This window comes from Aulonocara stuartgranti, assembly GCF_965226115.1.
Source record: "Aulonocara stuartgranti genome assembly, chromosome: 11".
In the NCBI taxonomy this organism is placed as follows: Eukaryota; Metazoa; Chordata; class Actinopteri; order Cichliformes; family Cichlidae; genus Aulonocara; species Aulonocara stuartgranti.
Genome location: NC_138947.1, coordinates 23,657,862 through 23,671,676, shown reverse-complemented (window position 1 = coordinate 23,671,676; position 13,815 = coordinate 23,657,862). Strand labels below are relative to the sequence as shown.

Below are 13,815 nucleotides of genomic sequence, written 5' to 3'. Positions count from 1 at the left end.
ATGCACAGTGGCCATATGAAGTTAATATAAACAGTCAAATTAGGTCAAACCTAAACGGTGTGCTGTTAGTGTAGAGCAGCGGTCCCCAACCCCCGGGCCTCGGACAGGTACTGGTCCGTGAGTCGTTTGGTACCGGGTCACGAGAGTTGAGGCTCAGGTATGAAATGTGTGGTTTTCAGGGTTTTTATCGTTTTTCAGCGTTATTTTGTTATCGTTTTTATCGTTAACTCTGTTTTCCTGGGTCTTTTCACGTGTGTTATGAATAACTCTTCTATTTTTCAGTAGCGGTACTAGTTTTATTTTGTATTTTTCCGTGGCGCAAAAAAAATTTGGAGACTGCTGGTGTAGAGGATGAAATCAGCCAGGACAACTCATTAAACATCTGCTGACATCTGGTTGATTTCAGTTGTGTACATCCACAGCAGCAGGTCGGCTGATAACAGCCTGTACACTAAGAAAATCTACTGGAGCTCCTTATAAAAATCTACTGATATTATTTTATCATTATGTTAATAAAGCACAAGGTTCAGTTAGATTTGCACAAACATAGAAAGATCCCCCAAAGAGCTACTTTTTACTTTCTTACTTTGAGTACACTTCATAGCCTGTACTTTTTTGCTTTTACTTGAGTAAAGAAATTGAATTAGTACTTCAACTTTTACTGGAGTATTTTCAACAGTAGTATTTTTACTTCTACTTAAGTGCAGAATGTCTGTACTTTTGACAACTCTGTTTATTATTATGGGGCTTGTTGAACGGTCTGGCAAACAGCTAAGTGGGCAGCTTCAGTGGTGTCTGTTTGTTGATTATGTCAAATGCCAAAAAGCAATGAAATGACTTTAAAAAGAGGCCAGCAGGAAAAGACAGTCTGTACAATATTATTGTTGCTCATCAGGGAAGGCTAAAGGGTTTAGATGGCATCTAGAAACTAGACCCCTAGAGAGACTCCTGGAACACACTGAGCTCAGTAGGATCTTCTAGGAATGGTGATACAGATTTCAGCAGAACTGGTTGGTCAGTAAGCAGCTGTTTCATGAACGCTAGACTGTTATCTCAATTAGCCTTCTTCAGAGCAGATTGGGTTTCGGGTGTAGGTTACCATGGTGATGTATCCTGGTAAATGTAGAACCAGAGTGAAATGATAAAAGTTACCTCACAAAGTCCAGAAACCTGTTTTGTAGTACAGATCTCAGTTCATGACAAAATCTCAACCAAGTGCTAAAAAAATGCAAAGTGCTGGTGATAAACGACAACACTTAAAAATGATCTCCAGAGGAATGGGACATCGTCAACTGGCTTTTTTTCTCATTGTCAGTAAAACATTTTGTTTTCCTCAGCTGTAGGCTGATAGTTTAATGAATGATCAGCTCTGTAAGTAACAATTTGTTTATTTTTAGAAAACCGATCAGCCTTTCCTTTTTCCCCCACCACAGGCCTGTGCCATGATGTAATACTTGGAGCTTAGTGGGGTAGCTTCAAGTTCAACCTTGGGTTTTCAGGTCCATGCAGGTGGTTCGCTTTTTAAATCAATATGGTAAATAGTGCTGATGCACACATAGTGAGAGGGTATTAGTAGACTGAAAGTTTTGCCCCTCCATAATAAGAAACAGAGATTTTTAAGACCAGCTTAATTCCTTGCTCTTTTTCCCCAGCTTGCTGCAAGCAATTTTAAACCAATTTTGTTGCTCGCTGTGTTAATATAGTGAAGAAATCCTAAGGGCTCCAAAGCCTCGTACTTGTTGACCCTTATAAAAATTTGCAAGTATGCCTGCTTACCAGTTTGAATTCTATTTTTCTATTTGCTCTTTACTTGCTCTCAGACTGCCTGGTTTTGCAGCTGAGAGAATATGACTAAAGTTGTCTTAAACATCACAGAAATACCTTCATTTTAACCTTAAAGGAATAAAAAGTTATAGCCATTAGAGATGGATATAGGAAAGTTACTTACACGTTTGGTATTTTGTATAACTCCCTTCATGGCTATACAGAGATTTATTTATATAGTGTTTTTATACTCTTGCTGATCACTTGAAGCACACGAAAATTCATTCTGTAGAGCTTTTTTACTTTCAGTCACACGCACTCACATGCTGCTTTGGCTGAAGGACTTGTGTTACATTTATCTAGAATTATCTTTCTACTCTCTATTTTCTTTTCTAATATTATAGCCTGCTCTGTAAAATAAGACACTCTTCTGCTAATACACCTGCTCTTTTGTGCACTTTTTCATAAGTAGTAAATACAACCTCAAGTGTTGAGTTAATAACTGCCTGCATATAACCAGTTGCATATAACAACTTATCAGTGTATGGGTAAGTGTGGCAATATAAGACAAGGATTTTCTAGGTAAACTGAATTTATTTCATAGAATATATTCCCAAAGGCTATTGTACCCCAAAGAGTCTCTCATCACCTGCTGCAGAGAGCTGACAGAAGTACGGGCCAACACTGTCTCTTATTGTAAAAAGCTTTCCACTGCTGTTTAAAATGTTATTTTTAAATCATGTCCACAGTCCTATCACTGTGTGCACCCTGAAATGTTAGTGGGTTATGAAACAAACAAAATCTAGTGTTATGGGTTTGGTATGCTGTAGTAATCTAAGAGAAAAAAGACACATCTTTGCATTTCAGCGGAAAAATATGAAAATGTCTCCAGTCCACATCTGTGTTTTGCTCCAGCTACCAATACTTAAGAAAAAACAGGGGGAAGTCACCGAATTGTTCTTTACAAGGTCATGTGAAATCATGTAAACTGGCAAGAAGGAAACTGTAATCTTGTGATTATTTCATTTGCAAGCATTTAAAAGAAATTGCTGGGGAGTACTGGAATTGAAGATACAGGCTATTATTTTTAAGTTTATTTACTTGGAAAAACAAATATTATTCTTATAAATATACACTGATTAGTGTTTAATTATGTTTTATAACAAAATAATGCATTCTAATAACCTTAGATTTAATCCATTAAAAATACGCAGGAGCTGGCTCTGATATTGTGGTTACTCTACCATGTTGAATACAGTGGTCAAGATGGATATTGCCATTCTGCCTAATCATATTATATGTTTGTGGCTAGAGACCAGCCACATACGTAGTACACAATAGGCAAAGGAGAAAAGAACCTGTAGGCATCTGTGTACCAATGAGGCAAATTTCAATTCTTGTCTGAACCTTTAGACTCAACATATGGAGTTTGTTCATTTGTCATGAACTGAATTCAGGCCTTTAATGCAAGAAAACATGTTTATAAGATAAGATAACTCTTTATTGTCATTGCACAGTCATACATAGTACACTAGTACAATGAAATTGGAAAACTGTCCTACGTCGGCACTACATATAACACAACATGACACATTATGACACATCACAACGCAACAAACAACACAACACAGTATATTAACTTAGTATAAAAAAGAATAAGTGTATGTGTATTAACACTGTTATTATTGCATATTAATTATTATTGTTATAAATATAAATATTATTATTGTTATTGTTTTAAACATTGTTACCTCCCCCCTAAAAAAAGTCCAGGGAGGTAGCCAGTCAGGTCAGCTATTTACATTGATCAGGGCTATTGCCCTGTTGTAAAAGCTGTCCTTGAGTCTATTTGTTCGGGACCTCAGCAGCCTGAACCTCCTGCCAGACGGCAGCAGCTTAAACACCCCGTGTCCTGGGTGTGTGCAGTCCCGTAGGATGCTGCGTGCCCTCTTGAGACAGCGAGTGCTGTACAGGTCCTTCAGGGAGGGAAGAGGATGTCCAATGATTTTTTGGGCCATATTGATGACCCTCTGGAGTGCCTTTCTGTGTGCTGTGGTGCAGCTGGAGAACCACACACCGATGCAATGGAGCAGCGGTAGAAGACGGTCGGCAGCTCCTTCTTCAGGTCCATTTTTCTGAGGATTCTCAGAAAGTGGAGATGCTGTTGGGCCTTCTTTAAGACCGCAGAGGTGTTAGAGCTCCATTGGAGGTCTGTGTCTATGTGCAGACCCAGAAACTTGAAACTGGAGACCCTTTCCACGCACTCCCCGTTGATGCTGACAGGCTGCAGCTCGGACTTCCTCCTTCTGAAGTCAACTACCAGTTCTTTTGTCTTGGTGGTATTGAGGTCCAGGTTGTTATCTACACACCAATCTGACAGCCTCTGAACTTCAGCTCTGTATGCCGTCTCATCTCCCCCTGAGATGAGCCCCACCACGGTGGTATCATCTGCAAACTTGATGACTGTGTTGTCTGGGTGGGAAATAACACAGTCATGTGTGTACAGAGTGTACAGTAGGGGACTCAGTACACAGCCTTGTGGAGAGCCGGTGTTGAGGCTGAGGGCTGAGGAAAGATGAGGCCCACTCTAACTCTCTGTACACGGTCTGAGAGGAAGTCTCTGATCCAGCGGCAGGTGGTAGAAGGAAGTCCAATTTCCAACAGTTTAACTATTAGTCTGTCCGGGAGTATCGTATTGAAAGCAGAGCTAAAGTCAACAAAGAGCAGCCTGGCGTAACTGCCCTGCACTTCCAGGTGAGTGGTTGTTTATTTATTCCTGATATTATTGTCAGCAGATTAGAAGTGTGACCCCCCCAATCTCCAGACAGCTGTTGGCTAAACAACAACAGCTGTTAAGCAAAAATTGTGGCAGCTAATGATAGCTTTGTGTGTCCTTAAAAAAAAAAAAGAAATCACACTTTTCTCCCAATACACCATCATATGAGAGCAAATTCACTGTCCAAGTCCAACAATGTTAGATTCATTTTAAAGAACGTTTTACTTACACCGGCCAACAGCAGCTAACAGAGGCTAACAGCAGCTAACAGCAGCTAACAGAGGCTAACAGCAGCTAACAGAGGCTAACAAAACCTAACAGAGGCTAACAAAAGCTACTGATAGAAAAGTCCAGGACATTCTCAACAACTAACCTCAGTGTCACTATCACTTATCATCTCATACTGGGCTTCTTTCACAAAGTTTTACAGCCTCATCCAGAGTTAACCCTTTAAAGCCGGTCAGAGCAGGCACGCTCCATTTCGTGTAACTATTTTTAAATCCCTGTAGAACCGGAACTGCGTAAGCTAGCACAGTATTTTTTTTTGCATATGAAACCGGAGCAATTGTACTTACATCTTATGCCATCAGCTTGTCCTAGGTCACGGTTTCCTTCCACATATAGCTTTGCAAATATTGCATAAAAAGCGCTTGCAGGAACAAAAACATAATATTCCAGAAACACGCTTAGCCTATCCGATCAGCTGTTCGTAACACTTCCCACATTGAAACAGACGACAGCGCTAATGATCGCATGTCCGCCATTACCTGCCCGAAACCGAAAGTGACGTCATTTTCGCAGAAAATGTAGTTTTTTTTACTTGTAGGCCTTAAAAGCCTATACTGGTGTTTTTATAAGTCATGTCATGTTTGACTTAATGCTTTTCTAAATAGTTGCTGGGATGCTTAGAACTCTAATTGCACTGCTGGAAATAGTTTATTTTGATGCACATGCTGTTGTCTTTGCAAATTTGCATCATAGGATTGTTTTTTTGTTTTTTCTGCAGTATATAAAAATTGGTGTATCTCAAAAATAAAACTATGAAGACACTCAAAATAAATTTTCTGTTGTTGTAAACTATTTTTTGCAACTTTTTTGTATTTAAAGTTTTGAGGGATAAACCTCTTAAATTTCTCCAAGTAGAAAGCGATTTTCAATTTTTTTGTAGTTTATTGCACTTTTTTGCAATTTATGTAGTCACTATGGACTTAATGCATACATATTAAAATTTGGGCTATAACAGTTGTATTGATGTATAGCAACTTGAAATGCTCCCAAAAATGGCACTACAGCATGTAAAAATATAAAGTAAGCTCTAGCGGCCTTGGTTCTATGGTAGGTCTTAAAGGGTTAACAGACAGCAGTTCTCACCTGGCATATTGACAGCTGAGGTAAAGAGCGCACAGACAGCCTACGCTGACTACAGATGAATAGCGGCCAGCGTTTTGAGGGCGCTGCCAAATATTTAACAAATCAATGAAAAAATTCGGAGTGTTTATATTAGTCAAATATCTTAAAACATACAATCTTTTGTTTTGGTTTTTGTTTTGTTTTTTTGCGGGGTGGGGATAGGGGGTTCTTTTTTACAGTAGTAGAAACAAGCTGGCTGGCCACAGCCATTATGGGTTAAAGTGTAAATTTTATGCTTTTGAGCTCTAATTCTGTTCGTGCTACAGTGGCCACCATAGCTATGATTTCAAACTTACGAAAAATATTCAGTTGACTAGAATCCGCAGTCTACTGACATCTACTGGTGAGATTTTACATACTGCAACTTTAAAGTAATTTCAGGATAATGCGAGACTGTGCAAATTTTCATGGTTTTCAGGCATTCCATGCATAAAAGTAAACACCAAGAGTTGCCACATACACTCCAAAATCTGTACTATATAATGTGTATATATATTTTTTAAATTGCTACATTATCACTTCAGTAATTCCTTATTTAAAACACTTTCTGGTAAAAGCAGGCGAATCCATCTGCGTGAACACTTTTCCCTACAGAAGTAGTTCTAAACTGAGTGTGCAACTGAATCTCTACGGTTGCTCTTTGGGGAATGTCTCACTGGAATAGTCAGAGTGAGCAGGACCCCATATATCCACCATAACTAACAGGATTAAACCTGACTGGGTAGGGAGACTGATAAAGAGGGGGGGGGGGGGGGGGGAGTTAGTGGAAGAAATCAGGTTCTCGTCTTTCACAGCAATGGGAGAAAGAAAGGAGGAGGGGAAAGAAGAAGCAAGTTATAAGCATCAAAAAGAAGAGGGTAAGGAGGAGGATCAGAAGAGACTGATCAGTGTGGCTGGAATGGTGGGGAAAGCAGAGTATGTCTGTGTATATCTATACATAAAAAATCATTTTATGTTTACCTACGCAAGTGTTTCCACCATGGATGAGTAGTCCTCCTTCCATCAGCTCTGTAAGGCATATATTCACCAAACCTGTCCCGTGGGCAATTTAAGAGCAATTTCGAAATGCGTTCACACTTTAATGCCTTCAACACCACTGAACACACACACACACACACACACACACACACACACACACACACACACACACACACACACACACGTGCATATACACAAAGCCATGTAGTGCAGGGAGCATAAAATCAAAAAGCACAGGTCAGCAAGATTTGGCATTATTAATCGAGCAGCATCTAATATTATATTAATATTTAGCAATATTAATCAACTATGGTGAGGGACAGGGAGGGGGGGGGGAGGGAGAGGACCTGTTTTGCATCATCCCATGCTGAGTAAAATATGTTTTCCATAAGGTTGTCTTTTGCAAAGTGTGAGCCCTGCTCTGCTGGGTTTTTACATTAACACCCTGCAAGAAGTCATTCACCACAAGCACTGCAATTTCCTAAGTAATAAGTCAGCATGTTATACTATTCAATAGTCTTTCAGTTTCCTCTGGAAGCTACACCAGGGTTTAAAATCATGTTCCTGCTAATGTTTTAGCTATTAAAAAAATGTTGCACCGAGACCTGAAAAAGAAAAAATCTGATTTGCTTACTAATGCATCTGAAAGCAATAACTACATTGCAGTCCCATGAGCGAGGCTGGTGCAGCAGATGGAAAAATGTAAATAAATGATCAGTTGACAATCATACTGCGAGCTTTTTCATGAGAGAGAGTTATTAGAACCGCACAAGAAAACACAATCAACAAAATCAAGAGGAGGTGTGAGTTTATTTAAATGGTAAACTAAGAAGGGGAAACCGAGTCACCATCATTAATTTTCCAAAGTCAAAAAGTTTGTGCTACAGATTTTGTGTCTGGTGCTGAACTCTAAAAAAAGAAAAGGAAAGAGAAAAAAGTTTGTCTTTTCATCTCAGTGCAGCTGGTTTTTGAGAATGTCCTTCAAAAGGCCCTTCCTAAATCCACCGGTGTAACATCCACTCTGCTAAAAAAGCCCTACAGGCTAGAGAAGAGGACTTAAACTGTTTTAGATCTTGAGTACAGCTAAATAAATGTAGTTGAAAATGAATGAGCAGAGCTCTGCCAAAAGGTGTGACCTAGTCAACCTTGCTCAAGTCCCAAGTCTACATAAAACGAAAAGAGTATGTGAGTGGAGAGGAGCCACAGTAATTTCTGCTTGCTGCTCAAAGCAGCCTGTAATCACTCTGCTCCCAGCTGCTCTGGGATTTCTATCTGCCCCTGCAGAGAGAAAACCTGTTCGCTTTGTAACAGGTCTGGCTCGTCTTATCTCCACAACAGTGACAAAGTGTGAATCCTGCCCTACAGTTGCACCCTGGGCTGCTAGAATGTGTTCTTTGCATTCAGCTACAATGTGAAGTGAAAGAGGTGGTATGGATGTGTATAAAGTGAAAATGGAAATTCACGTCAGTGCACAATAACACATCTGTTCAAGCTGAAACTTAATTTCAGAGTAAACTTTGCAGTTAGAGTCAGATAGTTCAGTGCATGTGCAGAGGCAGCAGCAAACAGCCGGAGGCCAGGAGAAGAGGAAGTGAATTAGTTTGAGTTTGTGGTTTGTCTGGACCTCTGCACATACACAGAAAAGCTATCACACACATCCATGTGCTGTTTATCGCTATGGATGACAAAATTTATCTAAGTCACTTAAAAAGATGCTTCAAACTCTATGATCTTGCGTGAAACAAGACGATTCGACCTGCCTCATTTCTGCCTGCTGTTTATTTACTTTCCGGCTCTTTGAAACGTCGCGGCAAATGTCGAGGAAAAGCACCGAGGTTTTTTAAATGGACTAACAATGAGGTGGAGTTGTTGCTGCGAGTAACACAAAGGTACAAAGTTGCAAAGGCGAGTGAGAATTAAAGAATTTGAAGAAAAGCTATCTGAAGCATGTACAAACTATTAATCTTTGACAGGGATGTCAAAATTGAGAGCAAACAAAACAACTGCTGTATAATGCCCTCTGCTATCTTAGTTTAATTGGTCACTTGACTGCATCACATGACTAAAATGTGTCATTGCTTTGAAAAAGTCTCCGTTTTCGCTGTCCACACTGCGACGCGAAAGCACCGTTTTCAAACGTTTTCAAGAGCGTTTTCAAAACACTGCGTTTTTGTTGAGTGAAAACACCGTCTCAGTTTGGATATGAGGACAAACCGGGGAGAAAACGATGCGTAAAAGTAAAAAAGGCATCGTTTGCAATGAAGTTGTGATTCTGTTGCCTTTGAAATTGTTGGTTTGAAGACGGAGACCTGGTCCTCAACCGCTCAATTAGTTGCTGTCTTCAAAGCGACTTTGGTGCATCAAGACGGCAATAACATTTAATCAGTTTGCTATCAGTTTGTAACTCATTGGTGTCCAGTTTGCAATTACACACAATCTGTTTGTGATGATACAGTGATTAACTGTGATTAGTCTGCAAAATCACAAATATCCTGCTGTCAACATACGCAGATATTCACTAAAAACTTACAGAGTCTGGCCAAAACCTACAAGATCTGAAGCAGAAACTTAAAGATTCCTCCAGAAATAGTGACTTAGTTAAAGCTGATCAGTTGATTCAAGATGCCCAGTATTCATGCTTTTATATAGGCACTATAACCAGGATGCAACCACTCAGCAACCTCTTAAGTGACCTAATGGAAAGAGTCTCATTGCAGAGGAGTTGTGCTGAGTTACTCTGACTGAGTGACTGCAACATGTTGCCAGTCTGTCTCCATCTATACATTAGACAGAAATTATTTGCTTCACCATTCTGTCTGAGAAGGATTGCAATCAATCAGTGATTGTGATTATTTGGAGACAGGTTGCCTCCCACCAGGCGACCTGTGCAGTTGCCCTGCATTCAAAGGGTTGGTCGCCCGGAGGTTTGGTTACAGCAACTGCTTCCGATCAGTCGCTGAATGCAAAAAAAAAAAATCAATGCAATTCTTTCATCATATTTTTACTTGAGTGTGACAAAACCATTTATGTCTGATTGCTGTTTTTTTCATGAAATCATGATCAACTCAAGTATTGCTTTACCGAGTGCTGACCTCATACCTTTTAAATTCCTGGAGTGGTTCCTATTCAATCAAAGAGCTCACACATAAATCAAGCTAAATATTCCTGTAGGGGTTTCTTCCTTCCTTCTTTCCCAGCCACAGTGCCCTTGAGCAAGGAATCTAGACTTCAGGCCCAGCAGAGCAGCTGAGAGAACACCGGGTGTATGCAGCTGCAGTTAGTTGTTCCCAGGTATTAACATTTGCCAGGGTGCTGCTGTAATGAAAACAAGTGTGCTCCATTGACTTTCTTGGATGAATAAAGGGTGATAACCCATAAACACTGATGACTGATACAGACACTCAGAGAGATTATATAGCTCATGTAGCCTGCACAGAATGCTGTAAGGAATCAGAGAGAGGGACTGGAAAGTGGAGATACTATTATAATGGGAATAAATCACGCCACACGCTGGGGCTTGAAAATGAAACCTGACATGGGCCATAAATCTTCAGGGATGTAAATAAAGCAGGACCAGAAATTAGATATTAGAACTTCAATATCCGATGACACCAACTCTAAAATGCTTATAGTTTTATCTAAGGAGCAAAATATTATACAAATAACTAACATGTTCCAAGAAAGAGGAAGATGGAGAAAGGGTAAAAAAAAAAATATGAGGAAAAAGAAAAAGATTTGGAGAGCGCAAAGATTAATGCAAGCAGTAGACAGCATGAGAAGCGAGAGAGAGAGAGAAAGAGACAGGGATTATGAGTACTTTTCTTTTGCAGCCTCATCACAAACAAATAAGCTGATCGTCAAGACCCAGCCAGGCAATTAATATTCAAGGAATTAGTTTTTTTTTTAAAAAGGAGGGGAGAGGAGATTTAGATTCTTTTCCTCCCTTTGCTGCACGAGGATCCTTTTTGCGAGCTTAGGCTTTAAACAGCTTGAAATCACTTTGACAGCCTGCTCTATCTCATGGAATACACACACACACGCAAACACACACTACAGGGAATTTTAATTTTCAACCTGTGAAATTGTAATTGCCTCCCGTGCAAGAGGCAAAGGATTGTGGGAAGGCAAACTCCCATGTATCAGCTCTGACAGTACGACTTCTTTATTTGATCGTCATTATCTATTTATTGGTAAGTTTAAGTTTTGAAGTAGTTTTTATCTCTTATTTTCCTGCTCCCCTTTCGCCTCTGTTTTTTCTTCCACTCTCGCACTTTCCTGCGCTCAGATCTGTTTCACAGCGCTGAGGCGAGCCTGGCAGAGCTGACATTAAATTAACTGGAGCTGTCAACGACAGGAGGAGGGTGGCTAGGAAAAAGAAGAGAAAATGAAAAGAGCAGGGAGGAGAGGACGAAACATGAGGAGGAAATGAACAAAAGAGAAAGAAGAGTGATAAAGAGAGAAAAAGAGCAAAAGGTGAACCCCCACCCCCACACCCACATGACAGGAAAATGTGACGAAAATGTCTTCAGGGAACTTGAATGCCATTATTGTTTTTCCTTTTCTGTTCATTTTGTAGTTCTGACTCCTCTTGCTGCGAGGCTGCCCTGCGAATGACTTCTCAACTCCGTATGTGTGATTGTTGTTTTGCAGACCGCCTGCCTTGCAAACTGTCAGCAAAAGCTATGTTCAGCTCAGAAAGAAAAAAATAACTTCAAAATATGGCATGAAAGCCTTGCACATGCATGTAATTAGCTGTGATATTAAGTCATTTTCAACCTGTCAGTGCTCTTCTCCCTCAACCCAGACACTCGCACTATGAGGTGAAGAGGTGCCTATTAAATAACAACTCCCTTTTATCAGTGAAAGTCCTTTAGATGTATGAATATGTTTGGATATGATTTGAGTTTGTCTTCTGCTATATGTGCACCGAATGGGGAATGGAGGACAGGTGAGTTTACCTACTTTTTTCACCAGTGAATGTCCATAACATCAGTTCAGTTCTATTGTATCGGTACAGTGCCAATTCACAATAACAGTTGCATCAATGTGCCTTATATTTATATTCTAAGGCAAAGACCCTACAACAATCCCAAAAAGCACAATAATAATGGACTGCATTTATATAGCGCTTTTCGAGACCCTCAAAGGGCTTCACAATTCCACTATTCATTCACTCTCACATTCACACACTGGCAAGCTAAAGTTGTAGCCACAGCTGCCCTGGGGCAGACTGACAGAAGCGAGGCTGCCATATTGCGCCATTGGCCCCTCTGGCCATCACCAGTAGGCGGTAGGTGAAGTGTCTTGCCCAAAGACACAACGATCGAGACTGTCTAACCCGGGGCTCGAACCGGCAACCTTCCAATTACAAGACAAACTGCCAACTCTTGAGCCACGATCGCCCTGAACTACGATCGCCCTGAACTACGAACGCCCTACACAACCTAGTAGCAACCATTTGGCAACAGTGGGAAGCAGAGATGAGTGAGAGATATGACAGAGGGAGAAAAGCAAAAAAAAAACCTAATGAGGTGAAAAGGGGGATGATATATAATTTTAAAAAGTAAGGCAGAAGAGAGAGGCTGCCCTATTGTAGTTATTTTTAATATACCAGAGTAGTTTTCAGTATCCTTATTCACCTTTTGCTGGATGATGGTTATTGCTCTCAGTTCATCTGTGTGGGGAAACATTTTTTAGCTCCTGTCCCTTCTTTATTTAGGCAGTTTTTCTACTTCTCATTGGCTGCCTCATGCAAACAAAAGTTTTCACCAGCGGGTGGGTGGAGCTTCTGAGCCTGAACTGATCTCCGCTCAGATTGTTTCACGGCTTGGCAGGGCAAACTGTGGGGGTGTAGGGAAGGAGGACCCAGGCGTGGAGCTCTGTGTGCTTAGCAGTGCGTTTATTTACAGTGATGGAAAAACATGACAATAAATCCCCGTGCTCTACCGACTCCTGTGACGTGTCCTCTTCCCAGTGCTAATACTCCTGTCTCCGCTTCTCCGTGATGAGCACCCCGTGCTCGCTGTCCTCTCGTCTCCCCGCTACTCCTGGGGACATAAGAGAGAAGCAGCAGTCAGACACACAATAATGCAGCAGACTTAAACTAGGAACTGGTCGAGAGACTAACGTGAAGCCACGCAATGATCCAGCGTCGGAGAGAGCTCCACCACACTCTCAAGTACCTCCTCCGACAAGGCCTGATCAGCTGCAGGTGTGTCACGGTCTTCAGGTGTGGCCAATCACCTCCCAGGGCCACACCCACCAGGCCTGAAGATGCCTGTAAACGAGTGCTTACAGCACACCTGCATCCACACACATATATCTACAAGCAGGGAGAACGAGGGACAGCAATAACAAAAATACATATATTATAATACAAGTTCATTACTGGTCAGGGTCCCTGGGTCACTCAGACCCAGATACCCTGACAGATTGACTTGATACAGAGCCGAGAGTGATAAAAGACTTTGCGTTTAGAGCGGCCTGAAGGGATGTTTCACACAGAAATGCGGAGAAAGTTTCTGGTCTGTCAGTGAGGGTGAAAGCATGCAGCCTGTTCTACAGTGACCACTTGAGTCATAGCCTGGAGGATGTGTGGAGAAACCCACCATGGCTGGATCTCTGGACCTTTATATCGATCTACAGTGTATAAGTTTTTTTTCTGGTATTGGTTTATTCAAGTAAATTTTCTTTTTCCAATCGGTTTGAGAAGAGTTTAATTTCTTCATGTAAATATAATTCAATTTCATGTAAATTTAATTGGTCAGACTGGGCTGAGTTCTTGACCTCACCAATATTTGTTCTGACACTTTGTCCACTATGCAAGTTGAAACAGCAGTAAATAGACTAATATGTACACTTATTCAGGTAAAGCCATCTTCATGATC

At 40.8% G+C, this 13,815-nt stretch overlaps 1 long non-coding RNA gene across 1 annotated transcript; it reads left to right on the top strand.

The window, feature by feature from the left end:
• Positions 1 to 3,521: 3,521 nt before the first annotated feature.
• On the top strand, positions 3,522 to 12,609 carry LOC309716573. The gene is made up of 3 exons (XR_014279475.1): positions 3,522 to 4,518; positions 11,214 to 11,401; positions 11,505 to 12,609. It is a non-coding gene; the product is annotated as an uncharacterized lncRNA (long non-coding RNA).
• Positions 12,610 to 13,815: the final 1,206 nt, after the last annotated feature.